This window comes from Podarcis gaigeae (assembly GCF_964106915.1).
Source record: "Podarcis gaigeae genome assembly, chromosome: 8".
Lineage (NCBI taxonomy): Eukaryota > Metazoa > Chordata > Lepidosauria > Squamata > Lacertidae > Podarcis > Podarcis gaigeae.
In genome coordinates, this window is record NC_139684.1 from 36,608,605 (window position 1) to 36,634,513 (window position 25,909).

A 25,909-nucleotide genomic window follows, 5' to 3' on the forward strand; every position below is an offset into this window, starting at 1 on the left:
ACTAACACTGAATGCAACTCCATGGCTTTGTATAATCCTACTTTTAAGACCATCACCACATCTTGTGATAATCAATTCCATTTGCAAAGGTCCACAGACAAATGGCTCCTCAAATGAAAAGATAGTGTTATACAGCAAAAGCTATGCATTAGGACTTCACTCTGTCACACACTTGCCTGGGAGTAAGCTCTACTAAATGCACTGGGTCTTTCTTCTATGGAAACCTGGATTTCAGGCTGAAGCTGCTGGATTTTGCAAGTGATGTTAAACACTTTAGTCAGAGTGCAGTGTGCAGTTCCATGAGCCAAGCAGCCTCTGTGTTCGCTGCTCAGACAAGTATTGTTTTAAAATGAATTTTGCCTTTTGGGTCTGCAGAGCATGACTAAATGCTGGACTACTACAAGCATGCCAAAGAGACATTGTTTCCCTCCCCACCCCATTCTAAAATAAAGTGACTCCATTAAGATGACCTCAGGAAAAGCAGTTTCTATGCCATGCTTGGTTGGTGGGCTTTTCCCCTTGAAAATGATGGTGGCTGAGTGGAATGCTGTTATCTTTTGTACTTGCTAATCTCCCTGCAAATAAACATCTTGAGGTTCCTTGTTTTTCCATCCACTTAATCCTTCTAAAGTCTAATATCACCATAGGAGTGGAGCAGAGAGAGAAAGAGAGAGAGATGGAGATGAAAATGAGTGCTGGCTTACTATAGCTTGGTGAGAGGGCATACAGCAGCATTGGCTTGGGTGGTTTCCAAATAGGAAAGGCACAAGAGACAAAGAGAGCAGATGTGTTGGTTTGATTAGGGATTTAAGAGTTCAATTTGCTTTATAGTTATGTGGATTTGCTCTGCCCAGCATTCCACTCCCACTGAATTCTGGTTTGATTCTGGTCTCCTAGCTTTCTAAAAGTCTCAAAAGTTCACACAGAATTTTTTGCAAAATGTGTGTTGGCCTAATAAAGATATTGCCCTAATTGTGGGTTTTAGAATTGTTCCAAAATATAATTTCACAGCTCCAAAATTTAAGGCTCCTGCTCCTTCATTTATTTTGTCTATTTCTCCTTCCCTCCTCCTGTTGACATCCACATTGCTAAAACATTGCAATCAAATAAGTTAACCTGAAGACATCATATGAACGGTATGATTTTGTCTCAATCATAAAAACGTAAGAAGAGCCTGCTGGATCATACCATCTAGTCCAGCATCCTGTTCTCATAGTGATCACCCAAATGCCTGTAGGAAACACTAAGCAAAACCCAACCATAGGAGCACACTTGCCTCCTGTGGTCTCCAGCAGCTGTCTTTATTTTGACAATGCTTTACTGATGTTCTCCTATGCATTGGTGAAACATCATACAAAGGAAATCTGCTTGCAATCTTTGTTTAAGTAAAAAAGTGTGAAATAGCAATGTAAAGTGTATGAGAACAAAAGACAAACAACACAACATTCAATAAAATCTATTGGAGTGTTAATGCAGTGAGCCCTGCCATCCTATGCTCAGGTTGTATAGATGTGTAAATAAACCATATCGTCTAAAGGCATCAAAGCTCTGAAGTTCCCCACTTGTACATTTACATGTCTATTTTGTGACTTTATACGACATGTATGTAACTGTAAAACAAAATAAAATATTACTTTTAAAAAGGAAATGTAGGTCTACACCTTCTCTCTTAAGTCTCATAGAGCTGTACAAGTAGCATGAAACTGGAAAAATACTCGTTGTGTGTGTTTTCTTGATGATACACATTTGAGTTACTGTGCATTTTCTGCCTTCCATTTGCCAGGCATTTTTGCTTGGGATTTGGTTTTGAAGACTCCATTCTGATCTACTCCGTTGTACCCCACCTCTTTTTAATTTCTTGACACTTGGTGTTCATAACCCTCTTTTGTAGGGCATACATGATAACAGAAGAGCTTTAGAGAGTGCCAGCACATAGGACAGATTATATCAAAGCACAATGATCAAGTGTTCCATTCTCCTGAGTCCACATTCAGAAGAGCAAAAGGAGCTTTAAGATTGTAGCCTCTTCATCTGATCCCTGGAGAGGAATGAATGAAGGTCACTTGCTGTTTCTTTTTCTTTCTTTTAGTATAAGAGAATCATCAAATCTATTCATTCATTCAAATCTTTCTGTCCATCTCTCTCTCTTGCAACTGATCATCGAGATTTTCCCTATTGCAGTTCTCTCCCCCACCTGCACAATGCTGCAACACCACCCCTGTCACTCTCTCCTACCATTTGTGGTGGGCATCTCTGCTCTTTGATTCTAGATTTCAAGGGTACCCTGCAGGAGAAAATTAATTGCAGAGGTTGCCATGGCTACTCTTGCTTCTTGGGGAAATCGGGGGAAGCACGTTCATTCAGGTAGTAGGTTATTAAAAATGTGTTACTCAAAATTTGATGAAATGTTGGGCACTTCATTAGCCTTGTCACTAAAGGCTAGAGATGAGCCAAGAACATGGCAACAGTGTTTGTTTATTTCTATTTTTTCACTTGTCAGCCAAAGCCCAAGTTCTTCCTCCATTGAGTCTAAACAGCATTACATCACCATATGTTTATTGGTATGTCACCTTCCCACAAGCTTGTGCCCAAGGAGGCTCACAACACATGCAATAAAACATAAATATGAACATTTGACACAAATAAATCATAATATCAATAAATGCAAAATCCATAGAATATTGATGAAACCAATACAAGTCAACTAACCACATTCAGGAGAGACAAAGGAAAAAGTGCTTCTTCACACAACACACAGTTGGTAGAGCATGTGACTCTTAATCTCAGGATCGTGGGTTTGAGCCCCACACTGGACAAAAGATTCCTGCATTGGAGGGATTGGATGAGATGACCCTCGTGGTCCCTTCCAGCTCTATAACTTTATGATTCTGATACTGGGGTTCACTCCCACAAGAGGCAGTGATGCTCCACATCCCACCTCCATCCACCATTGGCGGGGGGCTAACTCTGCCTAATGGTAGGGCCAGCCCCAATATGTTCCACTTGCAGCATCCATTTTACAAATTTTCATTTTTGAACTAGAGCTCATCAGGAGCAGAACACAAGGCAGAATGAACCTACAGAATGGAAGTTGGCAACATTTTTGAGCCTGTGGGCACATTTGTAAACTGGGGGACACCTTGCAGGCCCTACACATACTCTGGAGTCAAAAGCACACCACAACATTTTGCAATGGCTATGGTGAAGGGGAGGGCATTCTCTCTGCCTTAGAATGGAATGAGATACTATTACCTTGAAAACAAGGAGGCTCTCCTCTCCAAAACAGTGCTGCCTTAATTGTACATTAAGTAAATGCCATGATTTCATCTCAGGTAGAGAATCGAAGCTCTAATGGACCATTTTAATTTCCAAGGACCTACTGTGGAGGTCTCCTGAGACCAGCTGCTCTTGGAATGCTGCCTTAAAGGTTTCGTTTTATTTTTATCACACAAGGAGCCTTCTTGGCAGAATGTCATCCGTGGTGTCACCTTGTTATTGTTACACCTCTGAGGGTCTCCTGAAAAATGGGGGGGGGGGGAGTTGCATGCAAGCAAGACACAGAGGGGTCCAGGAAGACAAAGTGCTGCCCTGGCAGAATTTAAAAGGCGGGAGGGACTGGTGGGGCAGGAATTAGGAATCCCAAAAGTAAGTAGTTCCAGAAGCAATGATAGGCATAGCCAATAACTTCTCATGTTGTCCTTGTCCTCCTCCTTGCTGAGTTCTACAAAGGCAATGTGAGACTAAGGAGGAGGAAGAGGAGAGGAGGAAGCTGTCAGGCAATGCTACCACCCCCTGGACTGGATGCAAGTAAACAGGTGGAAAGGCAGGTGCTGGCTGAGATCAGGCTAGGGTCGATCAGGCACTCTGCTGCAACTTGGCAGTGGATTTTGGGGGTCAGCTATACAGAGCAGCAGTGGTGGTGAGTGGATAGATCTGCTTACCTTATTTGGTGGCTGGCATTGCAGCCAGGCCCTGTGCCCTGCCATTGCCTCCCCGTGCTGTCAGTGCTGGGTGGGACCTCACTCAAGGGGCAAGCCGCACCAACCAATCAGTGCCAACAAGGATGCAGGCACTGGGAATTTAAACTCCAGCACAGTGGGGAGGCTGTCCTCTATACAGAGCAGCAACAGTGGTGGTGAGTGGATAGGTAGTACCAGCAACAGGAACACTGCCCCTACAGACTACCTGAATTCCTCCAAGGAGTCTTCTCAACATGCTCATCTGAATGTGCTTACAAACTCCAGATCTTTGCATGAATTACTGGATGGTTAAGGGGAATAAGGCAGGGCACACATAACCTCATGGAGAAGACGGCTATTGTGCTCTGCCTCCACAACAGAAATGCCTCTGAATACCAATTGCTGGAAGCCACAGGAGAGTAGAGTGCTCTTCTGCTCGAATCCTGCTTGCAGGTTTCCCACAGGGAACTGGCTGGCCCTTGTGGGAACAGGCTGCTGGACTAGATGGGCCATTGGTCTAATCCAGCAGCCTTTTTTATGTTCTTTAGACACATCAAATTCATCTGATGTAAATGGATTTAACTGATTTCAGTAATTAATACTCCATTGCACATTGTTTTAAGCAATTTTAATATCGCCTTACTATACTGTTCTAACCCACACTGGGACCTTATGCGAAGAAATCATTTTCGTTAAATTAAATACACAGCCTGTGCCCTCATGCATTTAGCAGAATGCTGAAACAGAACAAAATCAGGCAGGGGGAAACTCTGCCCTGGGAGTGGCTATTAAACATGGCTTTCTGGGCTTCTTGATTTGGCCCTTGGGACTGTCTCCCAGGCCACTCCATCCATGAGTGCTCTTACCCAGCTGAAAAAAAGGAAGCAGCTTCATACCAAGTCAAACTACTGGTCTATCTAGCTAAGTATTGTCTTCATTGGCATGTGCTCTCCAAGGCTTCAGGTGTGAAGGGTCTCTCCCAGCCCTACCTGGAAATGCTGGGGATTGAACCTGGGACCTTTTGCATGCAAGGCAGATGCCTGCCACTGAACTGCAGCCTTGTATCTTGAGCAGTGCCCATGAGCTGTACCTGAGGCTCTTGTTTTAGCTTTCCCTTCTGGAAATATAATGGAATATAGTGCAAGTTTAGAGCTCATTTCTGTGTTATTTGCTTCCAGGGAAAAAAATTGTTTGCAAATAAAACAGAAGTAAGTGTGAAACTTGTGCTATATTCCACAGTATTTATGGAAGTGGATTTTTCATTGTGCGTGAAAGTGCAACTGTAATGCGGAAATTAACAGAAATATCAGGAAAACAGAATACACTGCTTCATAAATACAGGCATAGTGACAGAATATAGTGTGATTTAGGGATAAGAAAACTGTGGCCTTCCTGACCTTGTTGGACTGCAATTCCCACAATTCCTGACTATTGACCATGATGGCTGGGAACTTTTGGGAGCTCGAGTCGAACAACATCTGAATGGCCACCGCTGTCACTATCCCATGTCTATTCTCTCTGTGGATCTAGCAGTGGAAACATTGAACTCAAGAAAGGTGATGGCTTGCTTCCAACATATGTCTTACTCAGAGTGGACCTACTGCACTCAATGGACATACCCGGTTTAGGTCCACGTGTTCACATGGGCCTGCTTTGAAAATGATTAAAAGAAAGAAATACAAGCCTATTCATTTCTGGATGCAATGGGCAGTCCATTGAGACTGTCTCTGTTGCACTGTCGAGCCACACTATTCTATGACAGATCATTGTGGTGTGAAATGTACTTTCAAGCAGTGGAAAAGTAGTGTTGTGTGAGCTAATTGGGGAAATGGGATGGGGAATGGATAACATTATATTTTTTTTGCTTAGTGAGGTAGTCAGGTTCCAAGACTTATCAGACACTGACAAGAAAGCCATACTGAACATTTTTGGGAGGGGGAAGGGTGTGTGAAGTTGAGCTGCATCCTTTGATGCATGAAATAATAATCTCACTACAGATGCATTTCCCTGTGAAAGGCCCACAGGGTATGTAGTTGGTGGAAGGGAGCTTGAGGGAAGTGTCAAGATCAGTGCTTTTTTCTGGGAGTACCTTACACAGTACTGACACTCCCCAAACACACACACACACATGTTAAAAGTGTGGCCCTTAGTGTAACAACTTCATGGTGAGTACTGGCATCTTTTTTTCTAAAAATAATAAAAGCACTCATTAAGACGAGTGTCAATATGAGAGCCAGCATGGAGTAATGCTTTGGGATTGGGACTCTGAACTCGGAGACCAGGATTTGAATCCCCACTCAGCCATAAAACTCAGTGTAGGTGACCTTGGACTCCTCCTTGCCTCTCAGACTAACCTACCTCACAGGGTTGCCATGAAGATTAAATGGGGAGAGTAGACCAATGCACACGAGTTCATTGGAAGGAAAGGCTGTATATGAGTGCTCAAGAGAAATACTACCATATTATAGGATGGAACAGGATAGCCAATATGGTGCTCTCTCCCCCGGTCAGCATGGCCAAAGTCCATGGATAATAAGAGTTGAAGCAGCTTCATTCAATGACCCTGGCTTCCATGACTGCTGCCCTTGCTCTAGAGACCCTCATCTCTCCCTGAACTTTACAACAATGATAGAATCAAGTCACGTAGATCCCGGCTCCCCAAACCTTGTTGTTTCATCCCAGTGAAACTATTCTATTCCACTATCTTTTCAGGTAAAGTGTTTCAAGATATGTCAGTTACAAAAGATACTATTGCAAGCAAGATTCATTCTTTGAGTTTCTTTCAGAGAGATAAAGAACATTGATTGAAATGGCAAGAGAAGATGGGCTATGAATGTTGAATCGCTTTTAGATTAATAAAACAATAACCTGTTCCCTTTGGGCCTTCCAAGTGAAGGGAAGAATTCCGTTACTTCCTCCCTCAATTCCATCGGATTCACCCTTTTAAATGGTTGGGCACCGGCTCTGCATGGGAAACTGATTGACCCCTGGTTACCTGCACTAATCTTAGTATGGCTGTGTAGGAAGATCCACTTGTCTGGCACAGTAGGATATAACTGGGGGTAACATTTATCATTTTTGTCAACCACATACCTGAAGAGAGCTAGAACCCTTTTAAAAAAACAAACAAACAACAAGTTAAACTCTAGATTGAACAATTGTGATTTGGACTATTTAGGGCCTGAGGAGGAGACTGAGGAGAAGGGGTGTGGCTGGGGAGGGAATGCGGCCTGTGGCAAGTCCTGAAGACCCCTTAGAGAGTCCTGACATTCAGCTTCCAAGCCTGAGGTTCCACATTCCTCTCCTAACCAGCTTTGAAAATTGGGTTTCTAGTGTGGCCAGAGCACATACTAAAGCCACAGATCGACCCACTAGAATCATAGGACTGTAGGCAGCTGCCATTGGACCGGACTCAAGTTTATCTCTTCCATGAGAACTAGGCTATTAACCAGTGAATTTTCTCAAAGGAACTTTCCGTACGTCTCAAACTGAGATGCATGTTCTCCCACTACCACATTCACGTAAATTCAGGTGAAGAAAGAAAAAAGAGTTTGATGCATTTCAAAATATGGATTCATATAGTCCAATGCTAATTATACCACAGAGATTTTTTTAAAAAAAAACAAAAACTCAATAGGTAATGTTATGCTGGAGCCTGCCCTGAGCGCCCCATTGATCCATGCAAAGTTTATAGGAGTAACTCTCATTAGCGCTAATTGAATTTACACACTAGGTCTCATTAACATTAATACAAACTGGCCCACTCACAACATGAGAGCAACCCCCCGATGAAATGAAGAGTGAGTCAGGTCATATTTTGTGTGTGTGTGTGTGTGTGTGTGTGTGTGTGTGTGTGTGTGTTAGAGAGAGAGAGAGAGATGGAGATGTGGGGGTGGGCAGGGGAATTTTTTTAACACATGAGATCGATGCTATTACCAGAGACTTCTGGAAAGCAGCAGAAGGGAAAGCCCAGAGACTTGATTTTCAATGACACACCCACAGATTCTTCCTATCAAGGCTGTCGACTGGGGTTAGGCTGTGGGTGTCTGAGAGCATGCAATCAATGGGGCTCATAATTAGGCAATGAACTCAAAGAATGTGCCAGCAAGCAGCTTGCTTTCAGCAAAAGAAATCTGAAACATGTATTTTAAAAAATCTTCTCCAAGTCAGGAAAACAATCAATCAAATGGGCTTTGTTCTAAACACAAATGCAACAGCCTTAATGCTTGATTAGGTTGTCTAAGAGGATTATATTTGTGCATTTCATATAACTTCTCGCCTGGCACCGACTACAGTTAATGTATATAATTGTTGTTTTGCAAGCATCGTGTTAAAAAAAATGGGGGGAAAGTGCATCACCCACAGATAAGTATAGAATTTCTATTGTGGGGCATCCAGGCACTGCAGGCACTGCGGAATATAATCCAATTTTATCCCTTTCCTCGGGGATGAGTTATCTTTATTATTATGGCTTTATAAACAAACTACAGTTTTCCCTAAGAGTTAAGCTTTCCTGTCAGATGGCTCTCTGCTTTTAATTCCCTCTATCAGAAAATGTCATTTAAACCCTTTTGGTAAGGGAGAGCGAGTCAGCACTGTGTGATTCTCTCTGTTGGGCTCCCAAGCCCCCCTGCTCACCCACTTCTCCCAATATGCTTAAATGTCAGAAATTGTGTGCTGTCAAATGCAAGTGCATCTGACAGTGTAAAACTTTCTTCAGAAGTTTCATTTTTCCTTTAAGAATATACTCCGATCACATCCGCACTATGCACTTAAACCACATTCAACACGCTTGTAAAGAACACGGCTTCACTCAAATTGTATGGGAATCAGAATTAGGTCACCCAATTGAACATCACAAATGGGAGGGTGGTCTGGACCACTGTCTCCTCCATTGAACCATCTCTTCTCCCTTACAGGAGGCCCTCCTCAAGGTCATCCTCTGCTGGCACAGGGCCCCAGTCAGGTTGGTAAAATTGAATCCCTCCCTGTCCCTTTTATGTTGGAAGGGTTGTGGGAAACTTGGTTCATTTATTCATGTTTGGCAGGAATGCCCCAATGTCAAAAACATTTGGAACAGAGTATTACTCATTAAAAAAGGGACGCAGGTGGCGCTGTGGGTTAAAGCCTCAGCGCCTAGGACTTGCCGATCGAAAGGTCGGCGGTTCGAATCCCTGCGGCGGGGTGCGCTCCCGCTGCTCGGTCCCAACGCCTGCCAACCTAGCAGTTCGAAAGCACCTCCGGGTGCAAGTAGATAAATAGGGACCGCTTACCAGCGGGAAGGTAAACGGTGTTTCCGTGTGCGGCTCTGGCTCGCCAGAGCAGCGATGTCACGCTGGCCACGTGACCCGGAAGTGTCTCCGGACAGCGCTGGCCCCTGGCCTCTTAAGTGAGATGGGCGCACAACCCCAGAGTCTGTCAAGACTGGCCCGTACGGGCAGGGGTACCTTTACTTTACCTTTTATTACTCATTATATCCACTATTAGAAGCCAACACCTTTCTCCAAATCCTGTGTTAGCCCTACTGTCTTTGGACATAGACTTGCACCACATAGAACTAGTAGGCTTCTTACTGACCACAGCATGATTAGCAATAACTCAACAACAGAAGAACCAGACTGAAATACATATGGGGAAATAATATATAGGATGCAACAATGTATGAGTGTCTCACCAGACACAGGAGGGCAATTAAAAGAATAACGAATAGAGATACCTTCCAAGGAATGTGGACCCCTCTTTAACTGTGTTAACGACCCAAATTAAGACCTTGTTATACCAACAACTCAATATTCTCAGTGGAGATGTTACATTAAGTAATATGTTTGAACACCGAATGTGTAAGTTTATGTCCAAAGTCAGTGGATAGAGCAAATACCACGAGATGTACTGCTGGGTAATTGTTTAATGGTTCTTGTATTTGTATTTGTTTAAAAACCAATAACATTTGTGTGTGTGTTTTTTTAAAAAAAGGGGGGGAAAGAATGTAGTTTCACCTAAGGAATCCTGGAAACAGCAGTTTGCCCTACACAGAACTGCAATTCACAGTACCCTTAAACTGCAGTTCCCAAGGTTCTTTGGAGGAAGTCTTGTGCTTTACATGACTGGTGTGGACATGACTTGGTTCTGAGTGTTGCCAAATTCATCTTGCTTGTGGACCAGTTTGCATAAACAAGGAGCTCATCCCTGCTCCGTATAATCCCTGCTCCGTATAATGATCAACTTATGATAACACTGTCAAATGTGTGTACAAATGTCAAATGTGATTCCAGCATTGCAGGGAGTTGGACTATAGATGGTATTCTAAGTTCCTTCCAACTTGGCAGTTGAATGATTAAGTCTTGCAATCCCTCCACCTTTTGTCATGAGCAAAGGCCCACTTCATGGAATCCTGGCCTATTAAATGCTTATGGCACGGGATCCAGAAGTACAGAAGAGTGTCATTTTTAAATAGCTGTGCACTCTTGCATTGGCAGTAAGCAACTCTGAGTCAAAGCAACAGGGGCATTGCAATACATCATAGTGCACACAGGCACATGTATCTATTAATCATCTGATCGAACGTGCCCTAAACATCTTGCTCAGCCTGATGTAATGTCAGGGATAACCTTTCAGTGGCGGGGGAGGGGGTGGCAATTGAGTTGTGTTTGCAAAGAGCTCTGTTGGTTGCTTAAGTGCCATGCAAGTGCCTCTCTCACACAGACTAATCATAGGATGAATACCTAGAGAATTGTATGTATCATTATACTGTTCACTTAGGTGAGCTGCAGGCAATGGCGTTTTGTCAGAAACAAACACAGTTTGAACAAAGTGGCCTGGTGGTGGTTTTATTCCGTGTCTGATTCTGCTTGTTGTTGGGAATGTCTATGATCATTTTGTTTCCCAGAATGCATACTTTTCATGCAAAAGATGGAGTTTCAAACCAGAGCTATTTTTCTAGAAAAATAGGTGCAGAAACTCACAATGAAGATCTTCCTTGTTCATGGTGCCCACCTGAGAGGTGACAAAACTGAGTTACAGCAAGTTGAGGCGGGGGGGGGGGGAGCCTGGCAACTCATTAGGGCTAGGAGAGATCCCTGTCTGGAGCCCTAGAGAGTCACTGCCACTCAGTGTCCACAATACTAAGTTAAATAAGCCAATGGCCTGACTTTCCATAAGGTTCTTCCTATGATCCTAACTGAAACTTCTGTTCTGGTCCACAAGCAATTACAGGAATGTTGAATCTGGGCACTCCACTGCAAAAGGCAGACCACACAGATTCCTCCTGCATCCCTAGAAGTAAAATCCATTTTATTGCAACAGAAGTCTTATCTCCTGTAATGGGTCATAGGTCAGCCATAGACCATCTGCTTTACACGCAAAAGGTCCTAGGTTCAATACCCAGAACATCTAAGAAGGGCTGGGAATGTCCCCTATCTGAAATTCTGGAGAGCTGCTGCTGCTAGTCAGTGTTGACAATACTGCAATAGTTCGACCAGCAATCTCAGTTGGTATAAGGCAGCTTACTATGAGCTGTCTTAGGTTTGCCTGTTCCATCATCTGCTCTAAGGCTGGCTCAAGGCATCCTTGCTTGTGTAAAACAAACACATACAGGCATATGCTTCATGTTTGTGTTTTACTGGAAGGTACAATAAAAGTAAATGATGAAATAGTATGCAGGCATAAGGCACACAAGGGACTGGGGTGAGAGAGTTCACCGCGACCATCATTGCCCCTCGAGTTTCAAAAAACCTGGTTCGGCTGCCAAGTCAAGTGCAGAAACAGCAAAGTCACACTCCTTGTTATGTCGATAAGGAATAGAGAGCATTACACCTGCCTGATATTCCCGCAAGCCATCGTTTGAGCAACAAAAGCAATTACACTAGCAGACTTGCAATGACTTTAATGCCTTGTCTGGCGAACACACACAAAATATAGCGAGGCCTGCAAGATAGTCCACTGGAGGGAAGAAGGAAAGCAGTAAGCTGGTGAAAACCAAAGCAATATTAGCTGAATTACTGTGAGGACTGCCCAGATGAATGTGCTTCTTATGGGCTCTCTGAAAACAGTGGTTTTATTTTATTTTTTTAAGTACAGGGAGAGGAAAACATCACTGGATATCTGTACCAAAGCAGAGGGATAGAAATATATCAAAAATGTTTGATGACCAAAATTCAGGTGCACCATATAAAGAGGTGTAAACAGTGCTGTAAGCTGAATCCAGACAGGTAACAGCAAGGAACTGGAAAAACTGAAGATAGAAGAACATTTCAAGAACAGAAATTTTAAGATGGCAATATGCTGTAATGCAAAGAAAGGCAAAGCAAGTGCAAGCAATAAGAGAAACAAACAAGGGAGATTATTTTGCAGAGCATGGGTTCATTCTGTGGTCGGGGACTCATGAAACTAGGACCTCAGCACCAACTTCACAAGAACTTTCCTGGAGAGACTTGAAATGAAACAATGCATTGTTCTTCACATACTCCTTACATATTATGGAAATGAGAATAATGACAGAAAATGTAGTACTGCTGTTGGTATTGTGTACCAAACCAATCAAACAAAATATGTCTTCTATGTATTACGATTTATTTTCATGTTATACATTGTTATAATAGGGATGGGGAAAGAGTTTTCACCTTGAGGGAAACTTTCCCTCATGAGAAACCTGGGCGGGCACATATACTGAGTGGTGTGTAGTCAAAAGTGGATAGAGCAATGGATGTGAGTCTTACCAGTCATGCAAAAATCAGGGATTTCCACACACCCCTCTCTGTCCTCTGGCCAGCAAGAAAGAGACATTGCCACAGTTCATGGACACATTCCACCTAGGCAAAAGGACTTAAAGAAGATGCCAAGCTGGGCCTCTGAGAGGTGTGGCCTGGAGATAGGAGATGCCCATGAGAATCACAGGGTCACACTGAGAGGCATGGAGGACCAAATTAAATCTGTACAGAGTTCACCACCTCTGGTTTAGGAGAGCCTTGGTGAATAAAAGGATGAGTGCAAAATTTGCCCAGAAAAGAATCTGCCAATTTTATCAAAGCACTTTCAGCTTCCTGCAACCCCACCCCCCCCACCCGATGTTTCAGCTTAGGTGCAATCCTCTGAATTTGCTTCCATGGGGAGGGGGGAATGGCGGCAAGTCTGTAGTTGCTCAGTACTTGCTGTCGTCTGCTACTGCAATGCCTTGAGTTGTTGCCAAAAGGTAGCTCATGAGAGCTGTTAAAGAAAATCCATTCCTTTATGAGCAAGTCACCAATGAGGAACTGGAGAGCAGTAAAGGTGCTGGAGCCCAATACAATCACACTGGAAATCATTGTTATTATTTATTAAATTTATATACTCCCCTTCATGTGAAGGTCTTAGGGTGGTTCACAAGATTAAAAAGTTGAGATGGGTCTAGTCCCAACTCAGGTGGTAAAACTGTGACTACCCTGTACCACTCCAGACTATGGGTTGGGCTTCCTGAGGAGAAAATGCATAGAGAAAGGTTTTCCTTCTGCCCTTGTAACTCTAGAACCCTTGGACTTCCAATGAAGCTGAATGTTGGAAGATTCAGCATAGGCAAAAGAATACCAGTTGCTAGGAATCGCAAGTGGGGAGAACACTGTTGCACTTAGCACCTTCCTTTGGGATTGTTGAAGAAATCTGGATGACCTTGGAGAGAAGAGGATGCTGGACTAGATGGGCTATTGGCCTTATGGACTTGAATGCTCCACCATACAAATACCTACACAAACTAGATGTCAGGGATCAGTATTTTAGCCTTGCCTTCTTCCTGACACATGAGTTCTCTATGTTTGTTTTCTATTTTTCTATGGAGGAGCACTCCATTGTTTGAGTCTCCACCTCTGCTCTGAAGTTCAAGTACAGGTCCACCACTTCACTGGAAGATAGCCTACATGGAGCTGTACTTAAAGGAGGACAGAAAGAGAAGAGACTTGTCCTGTTACCCCTTTGCTATGAAGAGCCAACAAGACATGGACAAAAACGACCAATTACCACCATACATAGAGCCACAAAGTACAGGTACGACAAAATACTAAACTTGCCCAATCAGAGAGACGTGTATCATGTCAACTTCAATTCCCACCACTGCAAAAGAGATGCTGCTGTCAATGTATTTTTGCAGCAAAAATTAATGTATCCTGACAGCAGGTCACTCATCTGGAAAATCTCACCTTGCAGAATTCAAGAATCTCTTTGTCTTTCTTTATCTCTGTCCCCTCAGTTGCACCAAGTATTATCCTTTCATCTATCTACAGGCCGGTGTTAGTATAAATGGTCTCTCAGGTTTTTGCCCATCAAGTTCACAAAGTTAAGTACCTTTCCTTTCACTTTAGTTAATTTACAGATGAAACTTCCTAGCGGGGAGAGAGAGATGGAAAGGACACATTTATCCTTAGGACTTCACTGGGCAAGTGTGTCTAGGTAGGGCTCTTCTGTCAGGGATGGTCAGGTTTTATGGCTTCAGGGCCCTGACAGTGTCATTTTAAATGGGCAGCAACACAAAACAAATATCTTCCATTCATGCTTAAAGCACCAAGATCACCACAAACCATCCGTCTTTCAAGGTATGGGGAGCAAGAGCTGAAATTAAACCCATCACAGCTAGATTACCCGAAATTCTGGTTTCTTTTAGCTCAAGTACCTCTATTCTCTCTCCCCCAACCCCCGCCACCAAAGATTTCAGTTCTAAGCAAAGTTTCTCTAATGGCTCAAAATTCAGTTTCATCCCCAATTAATCTTCAGCCTTAAGCAGCTACTCCAAAGGTCACTGCTATTAACTCTAAAGTATGTGATCTTTCGCTAGAGTTCACTCAAAATGTGTGTGCATATGGATTGGGTGTGGAGAGATACTGGGCACTGGATTTTAGATGGAATGGACAGAGGCCTCTTGGTCTCCTGGACTGAGATCAGGCTAGATCAGGGCCCATCCCATACAGAAATGGATCCATGGTGATGAGAGTCAGAATATGGAACCATTAGGGTGGGACTAAATTTGGGCTAGCCCACCTCATTGTAAATTATTGAAGAATGTGGGCAGATGAGAGGAGGAAACATGTAGAAGGACTCTGCTCTTTGCAGGCATACCACAAAAGAGAATAAGGCCCTAGATATTTCTGAACATATTGGTAGCAGTTTCTAGGGATGCTGCGAGCAACAAAGACCACATTGCCCATGGTTCAAAATAACTTTGGGTGCTGCTGCAAGCAGAGAGGTCCCTGCTCACCATACAAAGAGTGTTACAAGACTTAAGATCTCTAGGTCTTAGCTCAGAAATATCCAATAAAAAATTGCTTGTTGAAAAGAATTTAAGAAGCATTATACACATTGATGATGCCATTACTGGGATGCTAAGTTATGTGGGGGAGCCTCTACAAGCAGAGGAGGTAACCTCTTCAGACTCTGCCCTCCACTTCATGGAGAATGATGGAAATAGTGATGTGGTGGGAGCCTGGCTTAGCACACTCATACCCACGCACCTTGCTCACAGCTAGCCTTTACACACAGCCAGCACATCTGAACAACATTATTTTCTGGCCCCAGCATGGAGTGTCATCAGTGGAGCAGATTTTGATAGTTCGTTTCTCATCACCCTGTGTCTTTATCTATACCAAATTTAGCTTGAGATTAAGAATGGGCAAATCCATCAATTTTCCTTTCTCTCAGTTTGGTTTCTCTCATTTTCTGATTTGAGCTTCCAAAGCAATCTGCACCAGGACAATTTATCAGCATTTTAGGGCAATTTTTCTCCTCATAAAGACATTTTTGCATTTAGTCTGGACTAATATACACTCTTTTTTTTAAAAAAAAAAAAAGGCAATTTGCCCATACATAATGCATTGCTCTACGCTATTTTCACATATAGATGCATCTTTATGAACTTTCACCCAATATGTGCATTTTTTTGTACACATTGCATGGTTGGAAAGCTGCATCACAAAATTCAAACAAATGCAAATTTTGAAAGATCACTGTGTTTCAGTTCACCTATTAGTTCAAGAAGAGCAAATTAAGTAGCTTCTCATTAAAATGCAAAGAAAATATAATTTCTATTCCATCCCTACTTGGGATAAAAACTTTGAAATTGTGTACCCCCTGCAAAACACACACTCTATTTTGAACACCAGCAAATTAATTATTTGTACAATATGCACCCACTTAGAAAATAACAGCTTTCTCTCACTCTTTCTAAAAAGTTGAAAGTTTACCAGCAGCTGCTCTAATTTGGCAGATTCCTTTAAAACCTCCACCAGCTCCCATTAGAGGCAACTAATGGAATATTATCCATCATCACTGAGATCCCATACTTTTCTCCCTGCCATCTCATACTCACTCTCCTCTCTTTTTGCTCTCCATCAGCAAGTTCACACTCTGAATAAATCCAGAGCTGCTGGAAAAACAGCTAAAGTGCACTTTGGAGTCATGGGTGCTATGATAAACAACCTGCCAATCCTCAACATACTAATGAACGACATCCCAAACAGTTTGCATCATCTTGTGGGAAATGAGATACCAATGCACATCATCCATTTGTTTGCATTGCATGAGCATGCCTCATCTTCACCTCTCTCAGTGATGGGTGAGCAGTCTTGTGCTTGTCCCAAAAATGCACTGTCGCTGCTGTCTGTCATTTCATGTGGCAATCACAACCACACCATCACCCACAGCACAAATGCTTCTTCTTCATCTACACCATTTTTTTAGCCGCAGGCCGGTCCACTGTCCCTCAGACCTCGTGGCAGGCTGGAGAAGCGGCACCAGGGGAGGCAGCTTGAAGAAGAGGCATGGGGGGCAAGTAGTCCTCCTCCCCACCCCCCAGCCCCAGCCTCAGCCGTTGCGCTTACCTTCCCAGGGGCTGCCACCACTGCCACCACTGCTGCCCCCACTGCTGCTGCTGCTGCTGCTGCTTCTTGTGGGTAGGCAGAGAGAACTCATCCCCTCTGCTCTCTGGCCCACGGGAGCACCAGGGTGGTGGTGGTGGGGAGAGAGAGATGAGAGGCATGAAAGGGCTGGCTCCGGAGAGGGGCTGCTTAAAATGGCGCTCAGCCTTCTGAGCCCAGCCCCCTTCCTCCTCTAGGCAGGGCGGGGAGAAGCCAGGAGGGAGGGAGGAGGCACCGCCGTGCTGTGTGTGAGGGAGGGGGGAATGGAATGCCACAGGAAGAAAGAATGGTGCAGCCCGAACGAACAGAATCCCCATGCCGATCCACAGACAGTCTGCGGGCCAGATCCTGAAGGCAATTGGGCCTGAATTGGCCCACGGTCCTTAGTTTGCCGACCCCTGATCTACACATATGGCTGATTTGGGAAAGGATAGTGATTTACACGCATTAGAGAACCTGCACGTGAGGTGGGTGGGAGACCTTGAATGGGACAGATTTCCCCCTTGCATAGAAGAACTGTATGTGAGTAGAGATCTTTTGCATACAGATGGTGGCTGCAGTGGGTGTGGCTAGCCAGTGTTGCCTCACAACTAGGGATGGGAGAAGATTTGATTCAGTTCTCATTTGAAGGTGAACTTATAAAAGCCATGCTTTTTGAAATATTGCACCAGCCCAATGCAAACATTGCTCAAAATGTGCACTTCTCTGAAACTTGCAGTGTGTGTCTCCAGCAAAGTCCTGAGTATAAAAATGCATACACCAGAGCAAGGTGTGCACTGAAATGCATTATATTATGGGAAATTGCTTTGCAGAAATGTGCATGTGTCGGACAAAAATCACATATGACCATGTATATATTTGCACTAAGAAATTTGCACTAAAATGTTGGCGACTTTTCATGAGAACTTTTTTTAAAAAAGCAAAGTGATATGAGCATGTAGAGAAGTGACCTTATGACTCTAGAGTGCTAAGAGTTCTTTGCATACATTTTATTGTTCCTTACAGTAGTTCTGTAAGGTAGTGGATCTGTTGGTTCACACGGAAACCGCACACATTGCAGTCAGGATTGATCCAAAAAATTGCTTGTAGAGGCTGGACTTAAACTTATAGTCCCACCTTGGTCACTAAATTACAGGATAACAAAAATAGAGGAGATAGCATTCACATTTGCCTAAAAGCCCCAAACCAGTAATGGCTGGTGGTCATTGGGACTGGTGGGGTGGAGGGCTAGGAGACTAACAGTGAGTGGAACCAGAGCCAGTTACAAGCAGAGCTGCTACAAAAGTCAAAACTGAGACCTTAGAAGGAGGAAGTTGGGAGCCAGTGCTGCCCCTTGGACAGGTGGTAAATAAGAAAGAAAGAGGCTGGCTGAGGGCAGCTGGAGATTGGCGAGGCAGTGTCCCATTTGCCTCAATAGACCAGCCTTTGCTGTTCCCTTTTGTGGTGGGGGCAGACACTGTTCAGATTCAGTTGTGAGGGAATGGCCTGCAGTGCACATGCTCAAATAGCCCTCTTTAATTAGCACTCCTCTTTCCCTGGGATTGCCCAATCAGAGACTCCTAAGCAGCATCTGGGGCTGGACACTGGTGAGCCCTCGCTCAAATCAAGTCCTTCAAAGACTTCAAACTCTTTCAAGATCAAAGCATTTCAGTGGAGAGTGCCTTACGGGGCCCGGAAGATACGAGGAGTGGGAGGGAAACAATTAATTAATTCCATCTTATTGTCCCTCTAATTAAATCAAGAGCAGAGAATGTCAGGTCCCCAGCTCAGAATTACCGCATACTCTAACTCTTCCCTACATCTCTATAAGATGCAGTCCCAGAATTAATGAGCACATAAATTAAAGGAGGGGAAGCGCTCACACAGAAAAGGCAATATACCCGGCCCTGAGCCAAAACAAAAAAAAAAAAGGAGAGAAGGCACCCAAGGTATACATATCTGTATGCGCGCGCACACACACACACACAGAGTCCCAGTCAGCAAGGCCAATGGTCAGAGTTGATAGGACTTGTCATTCAAAGGCATTTGGAGGGTCAAATGTTTCCCAGCTGTGTCGTAGACACAGCCCAATCTTTCATTACAAAGCAGCACTTTTTATACAGGATGAATTTCAGCTCTCCTTTAACTTTTATTTGTATTATTGAGTGAAAGATCATAAATAACGCAATCTTGATTTTTACCATTGCCACTTGGCAACTCCCCTGCCACCACTCCTTCCTCACATTACACTTGAATACTTGGGTTTCTTCTTTTTCTTTTTTCTTTTCCTCCCCCCCCCCTTTTCCTTTTTGCATTTCTGTACATCTCCAGTGGCTTATTTGGTGAGGGATTCTCTTTGTTGAGCTTTTTCCTTTACTTGTCTCATATTTAGCCTTTAAATTATTCATTGCATAATCCTTTAGCAAGTTTCACACATTTTCATACACTTGTTCGGCTCGCTTGAAACACATCCTGACTGGTTCCTCTCAGTGCTCTGTGTTGAAAATTAATCTGCCACTAATAAAACATTTAAAAGGTGTCGTCTAGCACGGACTGGGATGGAACAACCGTCTCATGAATAAATACATACACCTTTTTTTTTTTTTACAAGGCATGCCTGCCTCCAAAAAATGATTTAATAAGCACATCATTTTTGAAAGCTGTGCACATTCAGAGCTCCCAATAGTTTTTGCATTGACCCTTTGTTATGATAAAACAAACAGGTGATGGTGAATGTAAATGCAATGCAGAACCTGAGTGCAAAAGCATTTCCCCCATTTGTAATTTATCAGCAACTGGTATTCAGAGGCTTTCTGCCTCCAGCAATGGAGGCAGAGCACAGCCATAATGTCCAGTAGCCACTGATCTATTCCACCAGTTTCTTCTCACAGTGGTCAGCCAGATGCCTGAAGAGACTCAGTGCAACTGTGCTCTCCCCCTCTGCAATTCACACCATTTCGTGTACCTATACACCAATCCTTCATCTCTTGCACTTAAAACATTTTTCCTACCCTCTAAAAAAAATCCATATGCTGACTTTCCTCACTTACCTTTCGAGAGAGAAAATGTGCTTCCTCCTACCTTTTGACTAACTGCTGATTTTACAATTTAATCTCAGTCGCCTCCTGGCATCCATTTGTTAAGTACTTGTTAAGGTGCCAAAACAAGCAATGCCCTTGCACATTTGGCTTTTTGATCTTGCTACCACAAAATTGGCCATCTATCAGGACTGACTGAATGCTTGCCACCGGGGGTGAATGGATCTGCCCATGCAAGATAGTAAATTTGTGGTCACTCAGCAGACCTAATTTTACTTGCCACAGATGGAAAATAAAGGTGAAGGAGAATTACTGTAGGTGAGGCTAAATCACTGCTTTCAGCTTGTTCTCTTCTCATGAAATGTATGAGGCTAAAAAGGGATGTCTTCTTTCAGACACTGATTGCTACGGCTGGGGAAAAGAAAACCTCTGGATCTGTATTGATATGTACCAGTGGCAGATGGTGTCCATTGAAACTGGTAGGGGGGAGGCAGGGAGACCAACAGCAGGTGGCACTAGAGCCAATGACAGGCAGAGCCAGCTGATTCTGGATTAACCCCCATCCGCCTCCCTGCTGAGTTCCACAAGGGCAATGCAAAGAAGGGGAGGAGGAAGCTAACAGACAGTGCCACCCTCTGGACTTATTGTAACTGGGAAGGCAAGCAGGTGAGAGCCAGTGAGGCCAGTGAGGTTGGTGGGGCGGTGTACCATTTTCTTAAATTGATTTATTTTACTTTAATTTCTAGCTTGTTCCAAGCAAAGTGTTAACAAATAGCCTTACAAATAAGTCCACTTCCTGACTTATGGATCAATTGCATTTATACCCCAGCTTTTGACCACCGCACCCCAAAAGCCGATATAGGACACAAACTTTGGAGAAAGATTATATTAATGTAAAATACAACTCTGAATATATGTAAAACAACAGAAGCAACAACAACAGCCAGGTTAATTAAATAGGAATATGCAATATGATCACATCTTACACACATTCAACTTGTGTGATTTCAATGATACCTGGTTGAAGGTTGGCTGGTTGAGATTCAGCAAGCAAGGCAGGAGAGCTTCAAAGCTCTTTTCCTGCTGGGTTTTCCAGACACAAAAAGAGCTTTTAAGCACTCAGTCTTGCTTGGTGGGTAAGGCCTGCTCAGCACACAAGCTCCAGAAGGCTAGCCATACTCGCACGGGGGCAGTTTGAGTATACATGTTTTTGCAAATATATGGAACCCTTGGAACCAACCCCCCACATAAGATGCAATTGTATTGCTGCTGGAGTAGGGAAGTTCCCTATGTTATGAGGAATCACGTTCCTCCCTACACCTGAGCACATTTGCAGGCATGTTTTCAGAGAAAGGGAATGGAAGGGATCCTTCCTCCTTGCTCTGAACACCTTGCATATAAGAGCTCGACAAGTACACCATGGCCCTGCCACCTCAGCATCCCACCACAAGCATGCATGCCAAAAAGCACCCTCCATGATTCCTGCAAAGCGTAGAGTAACCAAGCGTGTCATTAACTCAATAACACCTCATTTGGCTATCTCACCCCTCTTAACCTGTCTTTCCCAACCAGACTAACAGGCAATTAAACCAAAACAAACTATGACACTCCTGAAACAAGACTCCCAGCAGTATGAAGTAGGCAAAAAAGGAGAGTTCAGACAGTGGCGGACCCTGAGGTCTCAAATTTCAGTAGCGCCCTGTGAAACACCAAATTTGGCACCCCTACCTTCCATTCTACACCATAGTTGCAGTGCCCTGGAGGCTCTGTGCCCAGTGTGACCAAACTAGTTGTGCTCCCCTGAGAACATTTAGGGGCTCCCCTCAAAATTCCTACTCATTCTCTAAAGAGGTGACTAACAAAGCCCATGTTGCCTTGAGATGGGAGACACTACCATTTGGAGGAGATGCAAGCCTATAAAACCAGGTTGTCTCCTCTCCCGACTAGTTCTCACTTAGGACAGGTGGCCACACCAGCGCTTCCCCTGGGCAAAACCAACTGAGCCTTCTTGGAAAGGGAAGCTGGGGTGTGGCAAATTCTCTGGGTGCGACAGGCATTCTCAGAGGAGCTCAAGATGGTGTGCATGGTTCTCTCCCCCCCCCCCCTCTAATCCCCACAATAAACCCTGTGAGGCAGATTAGGCTGAGAGACAGTGGTTGGCCCAATGTAACCCGGTGAGCTTCATAGCCAAGTGAGGATTTGAACCCTGGTTCTCAAGGTCCTAATTCCCACACTGTAACCACTCCACTACACTGTAACACAGAAACAAGGTGCTGACATGTGCTGGGGAAAACCCAGCGTTACGCACAGAAGTGAAATGCAACCTCTATTTAGAATTAATCAGGTCCAAGGGCCAATATGCCATTCTTGTCCTCCAGTTTCTTAACATAAAACAAACATTAAGTGCATTAAATGTGAAATTAATGTTACTTATTTTTTTCCTCTCTGAACATATTCCTTCCATCATCCGTCACCCACATGAAATATTGTCACTTCAAAGTATGTAGCGCAAAACATTTAAATCAATGTATGGGTAGAGTGCTGGGGCTTTTGTGTACACACACAGTCACACGTCTCTCTCTCTCTCTCTCTATGTATATATATATATATATACATGTCATTTCACAGTAATTCAAACTGGGAGAGAGAGTAAAGGAGCGTTTCTAGTTAAGCATGCCTGAGATAAATCAGAAACAGCATCTGTGGAGCCATGGATCTCCTTTCACTGTGACAAATATATTTAGATGCATGGTGTGCTTGGATTAGAAAGCCAGGAGGGAGACTTTTTAATCATTGTTGGGAGGAAACATCAAAAGGAAAGGATCCTACACCCCCAAATTGGCTTTCTTTGGGCACAGGCTTTCAAAGGCAGCCTCCTCACCCTGTCCCAAAGCCGAAACAAGACAGAGTCACAGTTCACAGCCTGCCTTTCCACAGCACCACTTATAGCAATACAAAAGCAACTTGATTTGTGTGTCAAGCAGGGTAAACCTTAATCCATCTTCCAAGTCAGACATTGCTTAGCGCTTGCAAAAGGGCTGCTGCCCTAACACAGACTGAATGCAAAAGAGACAATTTGAATTAAGCCGTGTGGCAGAGAAAATGATAAGGCGACTAGCCATGGTAGTTATGCTCTCCTTTGGCAGTAAGAGGAAGCCATACCCTGCAATATTCCTCAGATGAAATTAGGGACATTTATCACTCCCCTGTAATGGACCCTCCTCGACCCCCCATTTTTGTGTCCCCAGCAGAGCACTTCCTATCATAAGAAGAGTGAGTGCCTCCAACACTTCACCAATGGGACACACACCTGCCACCATCCTGAGAAAACCCCGATTTGATTTGATTCTTTAGTAGATTCACAAAATGAAAATCACACACCAACAAATAAATTTTAGAAAGGGGAAAAATTAGATGCAGACACACAAAGCATTTAAAAAACAACAACCAAGACTCCTTGAGCTCCATTCCTCCTTTCTTCCTGCCCAGGGCAACCATGTCCCTTGCCTAGCGCTCAGAGCCAGCAGCCTTTCCTCCTCCACACCTGCTCTCCAGCAGCCACTATGAGCTGCCCAAAGGAGGAGGCTGGCAGTGGTGGCCATGGAGGGGCAACAGGATGTCTCCTCACAGCCACCGCTGCTGCCTCTGCCATCGATCGGGAGAAGCGCCGGGTCATCCGCCTCCCCAAGCTTGGTGGCACTGGAGCTGACAGGGAAAATAGGGACATTCCAGGATCAAATCATAATTCCAAGACTGTCCCTGGAAAATCAGGGAAATTGGAGGGTGTGGCGGAAGCATAGGTTGCTGGGAATCACAAGTAGGGAGAGTATTGCTTGTAGGTCCAGCTTATAGGCTTTTCACCAGCCACTGTGAGAACAGAACGCTGGACCATATGAGCCATTGGCCTGATCCACCAGACCTTTCCTACATTCTCATGCAGAATGGGTGACAGAAAGGTTTTAACAATATAAGTTTAATATGCATAAAATGTTCTGTTTGAATGCATTGTATTTAAAATGCTTTGCAGAGCAGTTTGCATTAGGCACAAGGGGTTTGTCTCTAGTAAATGTGACAAGGAGAGTGCTTAAGGCTAATTGATGACTCATCTTTGGAAACCTGAACATATCTTTCTCAGCATGAGGTGAAATTTGAGAATTCAGCATCTCGATGGAGCCAGGAGCAATAGCAGTAGAAGCTGAGCTCCACAATGGTGATCAAGCAAGATGTTTGCACAGGATCTCTCTTTCTCTGGGATCAGAGAGAGGAAAGTTCTTGGGCTGAATAAAGGACTAAAATGAAGATGAGACTGCATTGTCAGTTTGTTAAAGAGTAATGTGTTTGTTAAAGAGTAATTTTATAATGTTTATTTGTAACTATTTTATGAGTGTTTCCAGTAAAGCTCTGAAACTCATGCTTGTGGTGAGGAACATTCATTTCTACTCTGCAGAAGTTCCAGATCAGAGATTTTGTTGCAGCAACAAAAGGGACTTCTCTCAAAAATATTTACTCCGTATAGTTAAAGCTTTGGTTTTCCCAGTAGTGATGTATGGAAGTGAGAGTTGGACCATAAAGAAGGCTGATCGCTGAAGAATTGATGCTTTTGAATTATGGTGCTGGAGGAGACTCTTGAGAGTCCCATGGACTGCAAGAAGATCAAACCTGTCCATTCTTAAGGAAATCAGCCCTGAGTGCTCACTGGAAGGACAGATCGTGAAGCTGAGGCTTCAATACTTAGGCCACCTCATGAGAAGAGAAGACTCCCTGGAAAAGATGTTGGGAAAGATGGAGGGCACAAGGAGAAGGGGATGGCAGAGGACAAGATGGTTGGATAGTGTTCTCGAAGCTACCAGCATGAGTTTGACCAAACTGCGGGAGGCAGTGGAAGACAGAAGTGCCTGGCATGCTCTGGTCCATGGGGTCACAAAGAGTCGGACACGACTAAATGACTAAACAACAACAACAACGGTGTGTTGTGCCCTTTGAGACTGATGTGGCAGAAATTATGGAGTTCAGCAGTAGGTGGAGCTGGAGACCCAATGCCAGGCAGACAGTACTAATTCTAGTATTGTCCCCATCCTCTTTTCTGGTGAGTTATACAAGGGCAAGGGGGATGAAGCTAATAGGGCAGTGCTTCCACGCCCTGGAGTAAATAAGTAGGAGAGCAGGTGAGGGCTGGCTGAGGGCAGGTTAAGGTTGATGGGGCAGTGACCCATTTGCCCTAGTGGAACAGCCCTCACTACCGCCAGAGAAATTCTGAACTTCTTTTGGGAGGAAGGAAACTTGGAAATTCAATAGATAAATAAATGTTCAAGATCTGAAAGGTGAGGGGGCATAGGATAATAAGACCATGTCAGATTTAGCAGTGGAAGATCCCTGCGGAACATTCCATCACCACTGGTGAAGATTTTAAGAGCATTCAGGTGTGGGGATTAATGTGTTATTTTTCCTGCTTAAAATGCTTCTGCCCTATATGCTAATCTTCCGGTTACATTGCATTACCTGTTGTGTTTAGGATCTGTGGCTTTTAAAATCAAAATCTAGTCATGTCACACTGAATTTACACCAGTGGACATCAGCAGATGTCATCACACACACCACCACCCTTTATGCCAGTGGTTCCCAAACTTTTTCATGCCACGGCTCCCTTGGTTCCATAAACTCATCCCCAGTTCCCCCTACCCTACGCTATTAAACAGCATTATTCAGAATGGTGGTTTGCAAGACACACCAAGATAGTAATGCAATAAAATTCAAGACAATAGCAATTAATTGAACATTTATTCAAAATCCAATTAAAACTATTTAGTTTAATTAAGTAACTCAACCAAATTAGTGAACTTGATCCAGTGATGCTAGATTTTCAAAATCTGACAGTCATTTATACCTCCAGTGCGGCCGCCCCCTAGCCATTCCCTTGACTCTTAGTGCACCATCCCCTGCCCCGGTAATCCCACTGTTCCCCAGGGGGTGGTACCACTCTATCAGGGAACCACTGCTTTACATGACACTTCTGTTCCCTCGTGATTTACCTATGAAAATGGCAGGAAAGAGCTGTATGTTGGGA

The 25,909-nt window shown here is 43.9% G+C and overlaps 1 protein-coding gene and 1 long non-coding RNA gene across 2 annotated transcripts in view; both read right to left on the reverse strand.

Annotated features, from left to right (window-relative positions):
* CDH13 (cadherin 13) overlaps window positions 1–25,909 on the reverse strand; it is a 599,046-nt gene that overhangs the window by 537,111 nt on the left and 36,026 nt on the right. The gene's annotated exons all lie outside the window — the stretch shown is intronic.
* Window positions 7,796–15,932, reverse strand: LOC310850966. The gene is made up of 2 exons (XR_014567515.1): window positions 9,428–15,932; window positions 7,796–9,046 (listed from the first exon to the last, which is right to left on the reverse strand). It is a non-coding gene; the product is annotated as an uncharacterized lncRNA (long non-coding RNA).